Genomic DNA, 18106 nt, shown 5'->3' with positions numbered 1-18106 from the left:
TTAGGAGCATTCACATTGAGTTCTTTCCACCCTTACTCTCAAAGCTTTAAGCCTCCTTCTCACAGTAGTTTTTCTAAAAGCCTTTAAAATTGAGACCACAGTGACTTCCTAATTAGAATGGCCATTTCAGGAGTGTCGTGAAATGGAAACCAACTACACAATTCAAAATAGGAAGGTACCTTAGATCCCAACTGGGAAGATGGTAGAAGCAGCATGGCCTAGTAGCTGGAGCACAAGTCTGGGAACTGGAAGGACCTGGGTTCGAGTTCATTCTCCACCACTTGTCGGCTCTGTGTCCTCAGGCAAATCACTTCACTGGGCCTCAGTTACTTCATCTGGAAAATGGGGACTAAATGCTTAAAAGGCACAGAGTCATGGGCACCGGGGGGGTGCTTTGGGGTTGGGAGCAGTGGGGTGGGGCAGAGGATGGGTAAAGAAGTGAGGGCTGAAGTAGTGTCAGGTGTGCATTGAACTTTGGAGAAGGGAGATTGGGGTGGGGCCTGTGTAAAAAAAGGGGTGGATGGAGGTCCCCAGCCTGTGAAATGGCAGAGAAGCAATAACTGTAACAGCTGGGCTCAGCACCAAGAAAGAACTTCCATGTTAAACTGCCTTGGACACACAGTAACCTGAAAGGATAGACACAGAGGATTAAGAGCTTAACCAATAGGCTGTCCAAAATCATCAATCTACCAGCCTCATTTGTGTCGATGAGCTACTGGGGAGGCTTAACACAGACTTCTGCAATAGCTCACCGACACCAGTCATTACCTAGAACTCAGGCCCTGAAGCCACACATTCTATGATGCATGGATCTTGACTGACGCCTCACTTCTGCACAAATCCTCTGTCCCGATGCCACTCATCTGGTCAGATGCAGGTCTTCACGAAGACCCTTCCTGAGGTCCTTGACAGTCTTCTACCCGTAACAAAGAAAACCCACTTGGGGGGCTTCACTCAGCCAAGTCCCCAGCCCTCAAAAAGAGGTACACCCCATCTTCTACTTCCTCCCATCTAAATTCTCTCAGCATCCATCTCCCCTGTTATACCACAAGCTCCTCGAGGTCAGGGATTGGGTAAACTCACTCGCATGTAGTCCCGTCAGTGAGGCCTCAGGCTGGGTACAGAGTAAGCTCTTAACCCCTAGTTGATTGCCCTCGGTCTCTACGTCAAATTCAGCTTCGGTAAGATGCCAATGGCTGGAAGCAAACACTGTGCTGTTTATCCTGCTTGGGGAGAGAGTACATTGCATAGTGTGGATGCAGTTCCACAGTAAACATTTGATGATACTTAAGAGCTTTAATCAAGGAAGACTTACATCGTGAATCCTTTCCTCATTCTCAGGGCTTTAAGCCTCCTTTTCACAGCAGTTTTGTTTTTGGTTTTTCTTTAAATATAAAGACCCCTTAGTTCTAGGAGACCACAGGTATTTCCCATTTAAAGGATGACATGAGATGGAAACCACCAAGTTGATGATTCAAAACCAGGAGGTACCTTAAGTCCCATTGAGAGACTGGAGCAAAGGTCTGGGAATCCGAAGGACCTGGGTTCAAATCCCTTCACCATTTTTCTGCTGTGTATTCTTGGGCAGGTCATTTCACTTCTCTGGGCCTGTTATTTCACCTGGAAAATGTGGATTAAGTGCTTAAGAGCAGTCAGGTAAATCAGTGATGCTTTGAGGGGAGGGTGGGGAAGGACAAGTGAGGGCTTTAGTATTGTCAGGAGTGCTTTATATTTGACAGGCCCCTGGTCTCCCCTCTCCACTGTTCAAACCAAGGGATGGTTCAAGGTCCTCGGCCTGAGAAGTGGCAGAGAAGTCATCTCAACTCCAACAGGGTTACTCAGTGCCAAAGGACTTCCAGGCTGAGCTGCCTTGGACACACAGCAACCTGGAAGAGTAAACATGTAGAAAATTAAATTAATAGACCAGCCTCACAGGTGGGTATGAGTGCAAAGTTGCTCCTGGGGGAAAATGTGAGCCATGAGTAGCAGTCTGGGGAAGATTGAGTGACTGTGAAGCTTTAGCACTGACCTCCACAAGATTCCAACACAGTGGTACACTAAAACAGTAGAACCCCACTTTTTAAGCCACACATTCTACAGTGCAGTTTTCAACTGAATTCAGGTGTGCACAAATCCTGACCACTTATCTGGTCAGGTGCAGGTCTTCAAGACCCCCCCCCCCCCCAAGGTCCTCAATAGTGTATCTGAAACAATGAAAACCCACTCAGGGGGCTTCTCAGCCCAGCCCCCACCCCCAGGAGACATGACCCCATTTTCTGCTTCCTATCTCAGTTCTCCCAGCACCCATCTCCCCGGGTAGACCACAAGCTCCTCGAGGTCAGGGATTGGGTAAACCTCACTCGGCAGTGTAGTCCCTCAGGCTGGGTGTAGAGTTGGCTATGAACCTCTAGTTAGTTTGACGTACGTAAAGAGTTCAGCGTCAGTAGGATGCCACTGCTGGAAGCAGAGATTGTGCCTGCTTAACTGGCTTGGGACAAGAATCCACTTCAGATGGATGTGGTTCCACAATAATTGCTGTGATGATATTTAGGAGCTTTAAGGAAAAGAGAACTACATCATGAGTTCTTTCCTCACTTTCCAAGCTTTCAGCCTCCTTCTCAAAGCAGTTTTTCTAAGAGCCTTTAATTCTAGGAGACCAGGGTCACTTCCCAGTTAGAATGGCCATTTAAGGAGTAACATGCAAAGGAAACCACTAAATATGATTCAAGACCAGGAGGTTCCTTAGATCCCATCAGGAGAGAGTTGGGAGAAGCAGTGAGGTTTACACTGTCTGCTAATCTGAAGTACCTGCTCCTCCATTTATCTGCTGTGTGTCTTCAGGCAAGTCACTTCACCTCTCTGGACCTCAGTTGCTTCCACCTGGAAAGGGGGGAATGAATACTGTGAGCCCCCTTTGGAACATGGATTGTGTTCTTATGTTCCTCCTTGTTCTTCATATTCTAACAAGACCCCCCCTGCCAGGGAGATTTCACTTCAAGCCTGTGTGTAGCCAGAGAGAGCAATGCAGGGCCCACAGTCACAGCTACATTTGTAAAAATCCCTTTGTAAAATCCTCTATCACCTCCCCCATCACACTGTAAACCCGTTGTGGGCAAGGACTGTTCTTTCTACTTGTAATGAGTTCTCCCAACCACTTAATACAGCAATTAATTGAGATACCCAAGTGTTAGAAACAGCTACTCATTTGATAGCTTCTCTGTGCCTCAGTTCCCTCATTTGCAAAATGGGGATTCAATACCTAGTCTCTCAAACTCTGAGCCCCATTGGGAATTTAATTATCTCCTCTCCCAGTACTTAGTACAGCCCTTGGCACCTAAGTGCTTAACAAATACTATTATTATAATAGGGTTGGAGGCTGTGAAACTGTTCCACTGTGAGAAGGAAAGTGGAAGAGTACAGCTCAATGTGCGGTTACAAGGTTTCCTTGAAAGGAATGAACAGAGCAACTTGATATGTAATACAGGGCCAGTTGATCGGACAGAGTTTTGGCTTGGTGAGGGGCAAAATGGGAACTAGGTGGAGGCTGGTGAAGAGATGTGGACCTATTCAAGTTTTATGAAAGTATAAGACTTGCAGGAATTACTGCATTTCTTAAAGCATTTATTATGTGCCAAGCCCTGAACTAAGCCTGGGGTATATACGAGATGATTATCGGGTCAAACACTGTCTCTGTTGACCACTTGGCGCTCGCAGTTTAAGTAGGAAAGAGGATTTTACAAGTGAAAAATGAAGCTGAAAAGGAAAGAGCCTAGGACTGAGAGTCAGAGAACCTGGGTTCAAATCCCCACTCTACCACTTGCCTGCTGTGTGACCCTGGTCAAGTCACTTGGCTTCTCTGCACTTGTTTCCTCATCTGTAAGAAAGAGGATTAAGTACACATTTTCCCTTAGATTGTGAGCCACAAATGGGACAGGGATTGTCTCCCAACTCACCCGGTATCTTCCTCTCCCACCTCACCTGGTATCTTCGCCATTACTTGACACATAGTAACCCTTGAACAAATACAAGAACAAGAAAAACTTAGGAGTAGGGTTGTTTTAAAGGTTAACAAGTCTGTGAGAGATCCAAGAGGTAAGAGTGCATGCAAGTTTTAGGTGAGAAAAATATTTGGAAGTTTTTCACATACAAGCAGTGGCTGAAGCCCATGACAAAAACAGAGTTTGAAGGGGAACCAGTTAGTGATAGAAAGATCAGAGACATGACAACTGAGTTAAAGGACCCTGTCAGCAAAACCAAAGCCTGATAGCTTCTGGAGGAGAAGGGAGTGATTCACAGCATTAGTCAGTTAACAGGTCAGGGAAGATTAGGACAGTGTTTTTTTGGTTGTTTTTTTTTTTGTGTCTTTATTTGCATAGCTGGTTTGCACTGGTCATATCTAGTCAGCAACCAGAAGACCATGACTTTGGGGTGAGAGAGTAAGCAGGCCAACTTTGGAACAAAATAGTCTGGTGTCATACAAATCTCTCTCCCAGAAAAAAATTAAAAAAAAAAGAGTCACACAACTCTTGCACAAACAGGCTTTGCAGACCTCATTTGTCTCTTCTGTTGGGGAGCTTCTCAGGTCCAGCTTTCTAAATACCCATCGCAGAGAGGAGCTGAAAGAAAAGAAAGCCAGTTTTTAAAGCTGAGAAGCACAACAAGAAAAGGTTACAAGTTGGGAACAACTGGATTTAGCTGGGTTTGTTTTATGCCCACCCCCCATTCTAGAAGCCCTTTTGTCCTTTTATTAGAGCTAAACAGATTTAAAACTGATCAGAGTGCTTCAGAGCCTTCTGCTTCGATCACTTAGCAGATGCAACTATTAACCCTTTCTCTCCACTTGCACTTATGGAACTTCTTAAATACTTATGGCCATTCACTGCTAGCCCTTGGGGTAGATTGAAGATAATCACGTCAGGCACAGTCGTTGTCCACCGGGGCCTCGCAGCCTAAGGAGAAAACAAACAAAAAAGATTTAATGAGACAATAATCATAACTCCAAGCCAGGTATCAGGAGATCTAGGGTTTAGAGCCAGCTCCTCCCCTGACCTCGGGGTAAATCACCTCCCTTCTGTCGGCCTCGGGATCCTCATCTGTGAAATGGAAATACCAAACGTGTTCCCCCTCATACTTGGAAGGGAAACCCTACAGAGGACAAGGACGGACGAGTCAACCCCCTCGTTGAACACAATATCGGCACGCAGGAAGCCCCGCGGGCAGAAATTCAGCCAGTCGGTCTACTTTGATTCCAGGAGGCCCATGGCCTCCCCAACCAGAGTCGTTACCGATTGTTTAGGGAGTAGCCTCTTTAGGCAGGACACTGTATTATGGGTGCGGGGTAATTACAAGGGAGAATAAGAAAAAGGCACTGCCCTAAAAGACTTTGCAGTTTAGGGGAGAGAGAGGACAACGGGAACGGAGAATCAAGGACAACAGCACCAATACCTGAAAACCGACAGACTTACCAGCGTAGAAAGACTCGGTAGTTTTCCTACCTGCCTTTCTTCCTGTAATTACCTGCTCGTCGCTTTTCTCTCCCCGGTGGAGCGATCCTATTTTTAAAGCTCTGCGGAGAAAATCCTTTCCTTGATAACCTAGCCCCGTCTTTGCCACACGTCCTACTCGGAAGACGCTGCCTCGCAACTAATCTAAATCCCTCGTGCGAGCGCGGCTTAAAGCCCATTTCCTCCCGTCGGTGGGGATGCGAAACACCTGGTGGTCACGATCAGAGCCCTGCTGCCCGGGTGATTTCTATCTTTAATTAATCCCGGGCCAGGCTATTCCGGGGAAACTGAGGCCCCGAGGAGGTTCTCAGCAAGTCGCCCCGAAAATGCCATCGAGACGGTGAACCCCATCTAGGGCCGGGTTATTTTGTTAATATAATCTATCTTGTTAATAGAGACCCGATTATCTTCTGTCTCTCCCGACGCTCAGTACAGAGCCCGGTACCCAGTGAGTGCTTTGCAAGTACCTTCGTCATCATCGTGAGAGGGGAAGGATCGCCCCCCTCCCACCCCAAACCTGATCCAGCCCCCTCAGAGCAGCCCCTGACCTCACGACCGTGCGCCCCGATTTAAAAGAAACCAGGCTGCAGCCAAGGCCGGATGCCCCTCGGCTGGGCACCATTTGTTTTCAGTCTACCTAGAGTGTATAGGATCACCGGCCCCCCATTCTGGCCCAGAAATTGAGAAGCATAGTGGAAAAAGCCCGGGCTCGGGCGTCAGAGGTCGTGGGTTCTAATCCAGCCTCAGCCACTTATCAGTTGTGTGACCTTGGGTAAACCACTTCACTGTACCTCAGTTCCCTCATCTGTCAAATGGGGATAAAGACTGTGAGCCCCACGTGGGACAGCCCGATGACCTTTTATCTATCCTAGTGCTTAGAACAGTGCTTGGCAGCGTAGTAAGTGCTCAACAAATACCATTATTATTATTTTAATTGTTATTATCATCCAGTCCGCTCAGGGCAGCCCCTGACCGTGTTGAGCAGTGTGGCTCAGTGGAAAGAGCCCAGGCTTGGGAGTCAGAGGTAGTGGGTTCTAATCCAGCCTCTGCCACTTATCAGCTGGGTGACCTTGGGCAAATCACTTCACTTCTCTGTACCTCAGTTTCCTAATCTGTCTAATGGGGATGAAGACTGTGAGCCCCACGTGGGACAACCTTGTATCTACCCAGTTCTTAGAACAGTGCTTGGCACAGAGTAAGTGCTTAACAAATACCAAAATTATTATCAGTATTATTATTATGAAAGAAATCAGCCGGCAGGAAAGGAGGGATGCCTCTCAGTTGGGCACGATTTGTTTCGGGGCTAGTGGAGGTGGGTAGGGTTGCCCTCCCGGGTTGCCAGGGCACCCAGGGAGGGGCCAGACCCTCTTTGGGGAGAAGCAGGTGTCGGCGGTCCTAAAAAGGACCGGCAGCTCACCCGCCCACTCGCCCACTTTATGACCTTCCAGGTAAACGAGTGCAGGACGGTTTCCCGGCCTCCTTTCCTCCAGTTCATCCATTCAGTCGTCTTTATTATTAGTAATAATAATAATGTTGACACTTGCTAAGTGCTTACTATGTGCCAAGCACTGTTCTAAACGCTAGGGGAGATACAAGGTGATCAGGTTGTCCCAGGTGGGGCTCACAGTTTTAATCCCCATTTTACAGATGAGGTCACTGAGGCCCAGAGAAGTTAAGTGTCTTGCCCAAATTAACACAGTTGACAAGAGGCGGAGCTGGGATTAGAACCCACGACCTCTGATTCCCAGGCCCGGGCTCTTTCCAATGAGCGACGCTGCTTCTCAGCGTGTATTGAGCACTAACTGGGTGCGGAGCACTGTACCAAGCGCTTGGGAAAGAGTGGCCGTCGGTGCCCACAAGGAGCTCGGAGGGTGGAGTGGGGTAAACGGTGGGGAGAGCGGGGTATGGGGGGGGCGCCCGGCTCGGGGATTTGGGGGCGGGGGTCCGGGGGCCCTCCTGGCCCGGTCCAGGACGCGGGGGAACAGGGAGATGGACGAGATGACCCCGGGGGCACACCCCTGCCATGTGGTGCAAGCGGATGGCAGAGGAGGAGGAGGAGGCGGCAGCAGGTGTGTGTGTGTGGGGGGGAGTGTTCTGGACCGCCTCCACCGCGCCGCCCGCCGCGCCTGCCACTCACACTCGGCCGGGAACCTGTGGGCTCCTCACCGAGCAGCGACGGACGGACAGAGGGACAGAGGGACAGACGGGGGCACGGGGACGACCGCAAGGAGCCCTGACACCCAACACCCGGGGGGCGGGAAACTGCTCCCCACCCCCGACCCACAAGCCCCAGCCCGGACCCCCGACCTTCAGCCCCGAATCTCAGAGTCCGCAGCCCCCAACTTCCAACCCCGACCCTGACCCACAACCTCCAACCCCCAGCACCGACCCCCAACTTCCAACCCTCACCCCCAACCTTGACCCCCAACCTCCAACCCCCAGCACTGACCCTCAACTTCTAGCCCTGACCCCCAACCTCCGACCCCCAGCCCACACCCTCAACCTCCAGTCCAGACCCCCAACCCGCAGCCCCCAACCCGCATCAGTGACCCCCAACTTCTAGCCCTGACCCCCAACCCGCATCCCCCAACCCCCAGCACCGACCCCCAATTTCTAACCCTGACCCCCAACCCGCAGCCCCCAAGCCCCAGACCCCAGGCCTGACTTGCAATCTGCAGCCCCCTACTCCCAGCCCCGACCCCTGACGCCCAAGCCCCCACCCCTCAACCCTCGGCCCGACCCCAACCCCCGGTGGGGAGGAGAGGGCCTGGGGGAGATGGAGAGGAGGGGGGAACCTGGGGGAAAGGGGACATGAAGAGGAGAGGGGGTCCTGGGGGAAGGGGGAGATGGAGAGGAGAGGGGGTCCTGGGGGAAGGGGGAGATGGAGAGGAGAGGGGTCCTGGGGGAAGGGGGAGATGGAGAGGAGAGGGGGTCCTGGGGGAAGGGGGAGATGGAGAGGAGAGGGGGTCCTGGAGGAAGGGGGAGATGGAGAGGAGGGGGATCCTGGGGGAAGGGGGAGATGGAGAGGAGGGGGATCCTGGGGGAAGGGGGAGATGGAGAGGAGGGGGATCCTGGGGGAAGGGGGAGATGGAGAGGAGGGGGATCCTGGGGGAAAGGGGAGATGGAGAGGAGGGGGATCCTGGGGGAAAGGGGAGATGGAGAGGAGGGGGATCCTGGGGGAAAGGGGACATGGAGAGGAGAAGGGATTTTGGAGGAAGGGGAGATGGAGAGGAGAGGGGTCCTGGGGGATGGGGAGCTGGAGATGAGGGGGGATCTTGGGGCAAAGGGTAAATGGAGAGGAGGGGGGGATCCTGGAGAAAGGGAAGATGGAGAGGAGAGGGGTCCTCGGGGGAAGGGGAGATGGAGAGGAGGGAGATCCTGGGGAACAGGGGACATGGAAAGGAGGGGGGATCCTGGAGAAAGGGGAGATGGAGAGGAGAGGGGTCCTCGGGGGAAGGGGAGATGGAGAGGAGAAGGGTCCTGGGGGGAAGGGGAGATAGGAGGGCGATCCTGGGAAGGGGAGGTAGCAGAGGGGTCCTGGGGGGAAGGGGAGATAGAGAGGAGGGCAATCCTGGGGGAAAGGGGACATGGAGAGGAGGGGGGATCCTGGGGGGAAAGGGGAGATGGAGAGGAGGGGGATCCTGGGGGAAAGGGGACATGGAGAGGAGAAGGGATTTTGGAGGAAGGGGAGATGGAGAGGAGAGGGGTCCTGGGGGATGGGGAGCTGGAGATGAGGGGGGATCTTGGGGCAAAGGGTAAATGGAGAGGAGGGGGGGATCCTGGAGAAAGGGAAGATGGAGAGGAGAGGGGTCCTCGGGGGAAGGGGAGATGGAGAGGAGGGAGATCCTGGGGAACAGGGGACATGGAAAGGAGGGGGGATCCTGGAGAAAGGGGAGATGGAGAGGAGAGGGGTCCTCGGGGGAAGGGGAGATGGAGAGGAGAAGGGTCCTGGGGGGAAGGGGAGATAGGAGGGCGATCCTGGGAAGGGGAGGTAGCAGAGGGGTCCTGGGGGGAAGGGGAGATAGAGAGGAGGGCAATCCTGGGGGAAAGGGGACATGGAGAGGAGGGGGGATCCTGGGGGGAAAGGGGAGATGGAGAGGAGGGGGGGTCCTGGGGGGAAAGGGGACATGGAGAGGATAGGGGTCCTGGGGGGAAGGGGAGATGGAGAGGAGGGGAGATCCTGGGGGAAAGGGGACATGGAGAGGAAAGGGGTCCTTGGGGGGAAGGGGAGATGGAGAGGAGTGGGGATCCTGGGGGAAAGGGAAGATGGAGAGGAGAGGGGTCCTGGGTGGGGGGAAGGGGAGATGAAGAGAAGGGAGGTCCTGGGTGGGGGGAAGGGGAGATGAAGAGAAGGGAGATCCTGGGGGGGAAGGGGAGATGGGGAGGAGGGGGGATCCGGGGCGGGGGGAGATGGAGAGAAGGGAGATCCTGGGGGGGAAGGGGAGATGGAGAGGAGGGGGGATCCTGGGGGAAGGGGAGATGGAGAGGAGGGGGGATCGTGGGAGAAAGGGGGAGATGGAGAGGAGTAGGGGTTATTGGGGGAAGGGGGAGATGAAGAGGAGGGGGGATTCTGGGGTGAAGGGGGAGATGGAGAGGAGGGAGATCCTGGAGGAAAGGGGACATGGAGAGGATGGGGAACCTGGGGGAAAGGGGAGATGGAGAGGAGAGGGGTTCTAGGGGGAAAGGGGAGATGAAGAGGAAGGAGATCCTGGGGGAAAGGGGAGATGGAGAGGAGGGGGGATCCTGGAGGAAGGGGAGATGGGGGGGGTCCTGGGGGGCAAGGGGAGATGGAGAGGAGGGGGGATCCTGGAGGAAGGGGAGATGGAGAGGATAGGGGTCCTGGGGGGGAGGGGACAGGGAGAGGAGGGAGGGTTACTGGGGGAAGGGGGAGATGGAGAGGAGGGAGATCCTGGGGGAAAGGGGAGATGGAGAGGAGAGGGGTCCTGGGGGGAAGGGGAGATGGAGAGGAGGGGGATCCTGGGGGAAAGGGGAGATGGAGAGGACATTGGGGGGGTGTCCTGGGGGAGATGGAGAGGAGGGTGGTGTTGGGGGCTCTGGGGTGTGTGTGGAGCGGTGGGTGCGGGGCGGGCCTGTGCCTCCCGGGCCGCGCAGGGGCAGCGGGGGCGCAAACCCAATCGTGCTGTGACGCCGTTACCTGGTGTGACCCGAACCGGGGTGTGTGTGTGTGTGTCTGGGTGTGTGCAGGGGGGGCCGGACAGACGCCCACAGACACAAAAAGAAAGAAGGAAGCTGCCCCAACTTGCGGTGGGTGGGGGTGGGGGTTGCGCGCTCCCGGCGGGGGCGTTCCCGAGGCGCGGGGTGCGCGCTCCCGCGGCCCCCCTCCCCCCCCACCCCCGGCGGCGGCTGCAGCAGCACATGGTCGGCGGCGGCGAGCGCGCCCCCGAGGCCGGCGGAGACCGGCTGCAGCCGGTCCGGGAGAACAGCCGAGCGCCGCCGGGGCCCATCCACCCACCCACCGACCCACCGACAGGCCCCAGGACCGGCCCGGGGGGGGGGGGGGAGGGGGGAGGGGACACACACACACACACAGACACACACACACAGACACACACACACAGCCCCAGCCGGGGGGCGGGGCGGCCGGGGCCCCTCCCTCCCTCCCGGCCCCCGAAGGGTTAAGGCACCCTGCCCTGTCCTCCTCTACGCCCCCCAAGCCGCCTATAAAGCGGGGGTGTCTCCCCCGCTCCCCCCCCACCCCCGGCCAGCCTCTGGGCTTTGACTCCTCGTCCCTCCTAACTTGGTGAGTTGGCCTTGCTCCTCTACCTCCTCCCAGTCGGGCTCCTGGAGGGGGGTGGTGGGGGGTCCCCTTCCCCTTCCACTCCCTCGGCCTTGCCCCGGATTGACCTTTCACCTTTGGGAGGGAGAGCTCCTCTTTTATCCCCCCAGGGGTGGGAATTGCTCGGCCGGAGGCCCCCTCTTTTCCCGGTCCTTGGGGAAGATCCCAAAGGGAAGAGTTTTTTTTGGGGGGGGGGGGGTGGGAAAAAGGGCGACCCCGACCCACCAATCCGTCGCCAAACTCGCCCTCCCGACTTCAGCCTCTTCTTCCCTCTCAAGAGAGGCAGGGGCGCAAACGATCGTGAGGATAATGAAGATGATTTATTATCCTCATCGCGGCAGGGGCGCTTAAACCGGCTTTTGCTATGTATGGGACGCCGGCCTCAGCGCCCCGGGGGGAACTGCGGTCCCAAGAGAAGGGAGAGGGGGTTCGGTTCCACTTTGCACTTCCTTCTGCTTTTTTGTCTTTTTCTTTTCTTTTAAATTTTCGCCAGGGGTGATGTGGCTTAAGGGTGCTAGAAAAAAGCGATGGGGGTGAAGGGGAGGAGTGTTAATCACCTGGCCCTAAGGTGGGTTTCCCAGACGGCGGGTTAATGCGGTTTGAGGCGCACGGGCGGATCGATGGGCAAACTTCAGAGTCAGAAAGCGGCACGTCAACTCAGAAGACTAGGCAGTTGCTTCTACACTGGTAAAGAGATTATTATCTGCCAGGCCGTCAAACGAGAGGCTTTTTCTTCCACCCGAAGGGGAACCTAGGGCCACCGTGCCTAAGTCCAGCCCTTGAAAGTCATTCATTCCACCAGTGAAGACGCGACTCCGGCTTTTTGCCCGCTAAAGGTTTCTTTTGGGGGGGCCAAAACTCCATCCCACCCAGCCAGTGTAGAAACAGCCCGTGTACCCTGAGTTGCTTAGCCGCCAGCAGACCCACAAACGGATGGAAGCAAAGGGTGTCGCCTCTGAAACCGGGAGGAAATCCTGTACTCTGTCATGATAGCCGCCACTTAGCCTAAAACACTGATGGTTTTTCTGAAGAGGAGTTTCCTCTCTGGAGATCCTCCCTAGAGGGGCTGTCCTAAAATCTGAGTTTGGGTTGCCCAGTGGTCTGGTAAATTAGTGAGTTGGATCAGTCGCTTCAGCGCATCGTTTGCCGGGGAGGGTGTTTTTTTTTATTGTTCCGATGGGCTGCTAAGAAATGCAAACTGGTTTTGATTCCTGGCCCTAACTTGTCAAAAACTGCTTTCCCCATTACCCTTTGAAGACAAGTGGAAATTCGGAGAGCATTTGCTGAATTGCAGCTCGAGCCACGGGTTGTCAGCATTTTCATCCGAATCCTGTTTTTTGAGCTCTGGTTCCAAGTGGGTATTAGCTTAAAAGGAGAAAGAAAAGGGCATTAACAGCCCTCTGGATCCCTTCATTTAGAGCTGCCGTGAAGGAGGGGTTTCAGGATACCCGGTCCGGCTTAATAAATGATACCTTCATCTAGTCCCGGCGGAGAGAGGGTGGGAAGGTGGGCTAAGTCCTCATGACCTGGGGGCTTCCCCGAGAGACTCCCCGTGCCCGGAGAAGCTGATGGCACCTGCCCCTAGGCTTGCCTAGGCCCACGGATCTGGCCGGAGACTTATCGGACCCCTGACGCGTTCCCTGTCCATCGGTCGATCCGTGGTACGTATTGAGCGCCGACCGGCTGCAGACCACTAAACAAAAGTACTATCCAGCAGAGTTGGTAGACACGATCCCGACCCACGAGGGGTTTCCCTCCAAACGGGGGAGGGGGACGAAAGGATTCATTCGACGCTGCGGGGATGGGGACGAATAAAGCGAAGGCTCGGTCGATCGATCGCTGCCCACCTTTCAGAGGAACCAATACTGCGGACCGTAGTACCCTAATGCAGTATCTGACTGTAAGTTCCTTGGGGGCAGGGTTCGTGTCTGCCACCTCTTTTGGAAGCTCTTACTACAGTGCTCTGCGCCCAGTAAGCGCTCAATAAATACCACTGTTTGGGTGATTAGCACTTTGTTCCCTAGTTTCTTTGTTCCTGGAACTAGCTTTGTTAGTCCTAAGCATTACACTCTACCCCAAGGCCGCTCCGATCTGATAATTTTGGGTCTGCTTTAGCGCTCACTTACTTGGGGCCTAGTAAATGCTTCATATAAATGCTCTTTTAACAATAATGATGGTATTTGTTAAGCGTTACGGTATGCCAAGCACTGTTTGAAGTGCTGCGGCAGATACAAGGTTATCAGGTTGTCCCACTTGGGGCTCACGGTCTTAATCCCCATTTTGCAGATGAGGTAACTGGGATGCAGAGAAGTTAAAAAAAAAAAAAAAAAAAGTAACTTGCCCAGAGTCACACAGCTGACAAATGGCAGAGTAGGGATTAGAACCCATGACCTCTGACTCCCAAGCCCCTGCTGTTTCCACTAAGCCACCCTGCTTCATTTCCCCATGTAGAAATATGGCCAGAAAACCTCTTGCAAAGGAAAATCTCTCCATAAGGTGCTCTCCCCACCTAAAGCCCACCTATTTGACAAAGTGCTGGAGAGAGGAGAAAGCTGTTGGCAACGTGATCAACGTCTGAAAATGAGTTAACGGGTCCAGGCTTTCGGGGCCACTAATTAGTGCCGGCAAGAGTTTCCCAGACTAAGATTTTGAAATGCAGGGAACATGTCTGCTAATTGTCTTGTTTGGTCCTCTCCCAAGCACTAAAAAGAGTGCTCTGCACTTAGTAAGCGCTCAATAAATACCAATGAGTGATTAACTTGGGAGGCAGAGTCAGGATAGGATGCCCTGGTCAAGCTTATAGCAGTCCTTGGAACTCCCGGAGATTTTACGGTTAATCGCTTCAGGATACTTATTGCCTGTGGCGGGTAAAAAGAGCTCGGGCCTGGAAATCAGAGGACCTGGGTTCTAATGCCAGCTCTTCCAGTTGCCTGCTGTGTGACCTTCGGCAAGTCACTTCACTTCTGTGTGGTTTTTTTTTGATGTTGTGTTTTCAATGGCATTTGCTAAGCACTTCCAATGTGCCAGGCACCGCACTAAATGCTAAGGCAGATACGTGATAATCCGGTTGGACAAAGTCCATGTCCCACATGGGGCGCACGGTCTTAATTCCCATTTGACAAATGAGGTAACTGAGGCATCGAGAATTAAGCGACTTGTTCCAAGGTCACGCAGGCGAGCGGCAGAGCCGGGGTTGCAAAGAGGGTCCTGGGACTCCCAGACCCATGCACGGTCTTTCCACTAGACCACACTGCTTCTGTTCTTGTGCTTGTTTCCTCATCTCCAAAATGGGGGTTCCATGCCCGCCCTCCCTCCTACTTAGGTCGTGAGCTCCACTTAGGACTAAGACTGATTCCTACCTGAATTCTCTTGCATCCACCCCAGCGGGCAGTACAATGCTTGGCGCATAGTAAAGGCTTAACAGATACCACCATTAGTCCGAAGGAAGGTGACAGTCTGCCCCAGAGAGCTTAAAAATCTAATGGAGTGGGTTGACCTGTGACAAAATCCACATTTATGTAACCAGAAAGAGCTGGGCAGAGAGACGTCCTCAGTAACCAGAGAGGACGGCGGGGAGCACGCCAGCGGAGCCAGTCCTGGAGGTCGTTAAGGACAGGGGAGACTAGCCTGGGAGAGCTTCCTCGAGAAGGTAGGAATTGACCTCGAGGAGAGAGAAATCCTGTTCGGGAGAGAGGAGTGGGAAGGACGCTCAAGCCCGGGGGGATACAGTAAGCTCTCGGAGGCGGGAGTGGGCCAGCCGGGTTACCTAGGCCGGAGAGCGGAGGTTGAGCCAGAAAATAAGGAGACACCCGCAGAGCGGTCGCTCGGCTTCCCGACCCCCATCTTCGGGGACCTCCACGCTCCCATCAGAGATGTCATCCGAGCCGACCGGACGGAACATTCCGGTTCCTCTGCCCGGTGGCCCCAGCAGGGCCGTTTCATAACTTCGGGATATGATTAGAAGCAGTGGTAGTATTCATTAGTAGTAATGGGACTGTTTAAGCACCAGCTCTGCGCCTAGCACTGTACCTGGTGTGTGTGTGGGGGGGAATAAACGGATGAGCATCTGGCCCCAATGGGGATCTCATTTAAAGAATAAGGAGGGGGGAAGGGGATCGGTGACAGATGCAGGAGGACCGATAGAAAACACAAACAATATAAAGGACACGGAGCAAAGGGCATTGTGACTACAGGAACAGCCTTTCAGGCCACCGTAAACTAAGTGCTGTACGAGCTTCCTCTCCGCCCCACCCCCTCCAACCACCCCAAATTTCACAATCAGCTCTCAAGTGTGATCCAGGAAGCACCTGGGGTAAAAAGGGCGGCGACCTTGTGCATGCAATAACGATAATCCTAATTTTGTTTTTTGATAAACTCTTACTGTATGCCAGGCACTATAGTAAGCGCTAGGGGAGATGCAAGATCAGCAGGTTGGAACACAGTCCCTGTCCCTCGTGGGCGCTCACTCCAAGTAGGAGGGAAGTAGTGTGGCCTAGTGGGTGGAGCACAGGTCTAGGAGTCAGAAGGAGCTGGGTTCTAGTGCAGGATCTGCCACTTGTCTGCGGTGTGACTCTGGGTGAGTCACTTGGCTTCTCTGTGCCTGTTACCTCATCTGTAAAATGGGCATTAAGACTTTGAGCCCTTAGTACAGTGCTCTGCACACAGTAAGTGCTCAATAAATATGATTGAGTCGAATGAATGTGGGACATAGACTGCATCCAACCTGATAAGCTTGTCATCGTACAGCACTTAGTACAGTGCCTGACATGTAGTAAATGCTTAACAAATACCTTAATTATCATTATTATAATTACCCCAGCACTTAAAACAGTGCCTGGCACTGTTAACAGATATCCAAAAAGGGGGGTGGGGTAAAGGATTTAGTCCTCCTTTTACAGGTAAGGAAACTGAGGCCCAAAGAAGTGAAGTGACTCACCAAGCTTTGACACCTGAATGCAGGGGGGGAAATAGGGGATTTTTTTCCTCTCGTCAGGGAGCCGAGATTCAGTACCCTCGATCCTAGGGACGTGGGCAGACCGATCTTTGTGGGTTTTTATTGTAAACTCCTGGAGAGCGGGGATGGTGTCAGTTGACACCTGACTCTTTTGGACCGTACTCCCCGAAGAGCGCTCAATCCAGCAGTCGGCATACAGCGGGCGCTCCGTAGAGTCCACCGCTTGAGGGATTTGCAGTAGACCTCTTTGGCGAAGCTCTCCGTTTTACCGAACGGGACCCCTTGGAACAGGGCCGAGAAAAGAAGGAGGGCGGCGTCTGAGAAAGCGCAGTAGTGCCTGAGGTCACTGGTTGGCCAGAAAATGCTCTCAGACGTGACGGGCAGCTTTGATCCGGGACACGGGAGGTTTCCCAAAGCAGGAAGGCCAAAGATCAGAGCTCTCAATCGGTTGATAGCCGTTAACGGGAGTGGCATTGTGTGTGGAGCTCTGTACTAAGCAAGTGAGGCGGTATGACACGATTGACAGTACTTCTGGATGACATATGTTAAGCGCTTAATTTATGCCAAGCAGTACACTAAACACAGGGACATGATCGTTCGGGTGAAACAGTCTCTGTCCCACAAGGGGCCCTAAGTCGAAATAGGAAAGGGAACAGGAATCAAATCCCTGTTTTAGACTTGAGGAAACTGACACACAGAGAAGGTAAGCCGCTGACCCAATTATCTTGTATCTACCCCAGCGCTTAGTACGGTGCCTGGCACATAGTAAGCACTTAACACAAACCATTTAAAAAAAAATTCGCAAGGTCACACAGCAAGCGAGTTGCAGAGCCGACATTAGAGCCCAGATCCGCTGACTCCCTGTGTGCTTGTCCCACTAGACCTTGCGCTGCTTACTGGATGTGAGCACTGTAGTAAGAACTTTGGAAAATAAAATGCAAAAGTGTTGGTAGATGCGATCACCGCCCTCAAAGAGCTGAGAGTCTACAGTCCCTGGCCTCCATAATACAAATTTAAATGGAATAATAATAAATAATAATAATAATTATGGTATTTGTCATGCTGAGAAGCAGCATGGCAAAAGTGGATAGAGCACAGGCCTGGAATTCAGAAGGCCATGGGTTCTACTCTTGGCTCTGCCACTTGTCTGCTGTGTGACCTTGGGCAAGTCACTTCACTTCTCTGGGCCTCAGTTCCCTCATCTGTAAAATGGGATTAAGACTGCAAGCCCCATGTGAGACAGGAATTGCATCCAATCCGATTTGCCTATATCCCCTCCAGTACGTAGTACAGTACCTGCCATGTAGTAGGTGCTTAACAAACACCATCATTTTTATTATTGTTATTATTATTAAGCCCTTAGTAGGTGCTAGGAACTGTACTAAGCACTGGGGAGGATACAAGGAAATGGGGTTGGACAGTTCCCTGCCCCACCTGGGGCTCACGGTCTTAATCCCCATTTTACAGATGAGGGAACTAAGGCCCAGAGAAGTGAAGTGACTTCCCCAAGGTCACACAAGTCAAGCGGCGGTACCGGGATTAAAGCCCATGACCTTCTGACTCCCAGCCTTGTGCTCTATCCACCACGCCGTGCTGCTTCAGATAATAATGGTGCTATTTGTTAAGCACTTGCTATGTGCCAGACACTGTACTAAGCACTGGGGTGGATGCAAGGGGAGGCCCACTCTTTGGGCATTTACAAAACTGCCTAGACGAAAGACGTCCTCCCGTGTTTACACTCCAGCAAGTCCGGGTCGGAAACGCGGCTCAACCAACCTCCCTGAACTTTCGACTTTCAACTGGTAATGACGCTGCTTGAGTCCTCGACTTTTGTAGCTCAGAGAGGAGAGT

General features: G+C 53.1%; 1 protein-coding gene and 1 long non-coding RNA gene across 7 annotated transcripts in view; one reads left to right on the top strand and one right to left on the bottom strand.

Moving 5' to 3' along the window:
- The window catches only part of SLC16A6 (solute carrier family 16 member 6), a 43067-nt gene that overhangs the window by 12164 nt on the left and 12797 nt on the right, over positions 1 to 18106 (top strand). Inside the window, exon 1 of one of the 5 annotated variants that reach the window (XM_039914246.1) lies at positions 1848 to 1935. The exons of 3 other annotated variants lie outside the window; for them this stretch is intronic. The gene's annotated coding sequence lies outside the window, so the exon portion shown is untranslated. Of the gene's footprint in view, positions 1 to 1847; positions 1936 to 11182; positions 11266 to 18106 lie in introns of those variants that run through there. One more of the 5 variants, XM_029079672.2, reaches the window with a different exon arrangement.
- Positions 3974 to 5652, bottom strand: LOC114816933. Of its 2 annotated transcripts, XR_005660886.1 has the most exons (4): positions 5518 to 5652; positions 4867 to 4949; positions 4550 to 4616; positions 3974 to 4013 (listed from the first exon to the last, which is right to left on the bottom strand). It is a non-coding gene; the product is annotated as an uncharacterized LOC114816933 (long non-coding RNA). The 2 variants fall into 2 exon arrangements; XR_005660887.1 differs by lacking the exon at positions 3974 to 4013 and having other exon boundaries at positions 4219 to 4616.

The sequence above is a fragment of the Ornithorhynchus anatinus genome, chromosome 15 (genome assembly GCF_004115215.2).
Source record: "Ornithorhynchus anatinus isolate Pmale09 chromosome 15, mOrnAna1.pri.v4, whole genome shotgun sequence".
Classification (NCBI taxonomy): domain Eukaryota; kingdom Metazoa; phylum Chordata; class Mammalia; order Monotremata; family Ornithorhynchidae; genus Ornithorhynchus; species Ornithorhynchus anatinus.
This window is presented reverse-complemented; position numbering and strand designations above follow the sequence as displayed.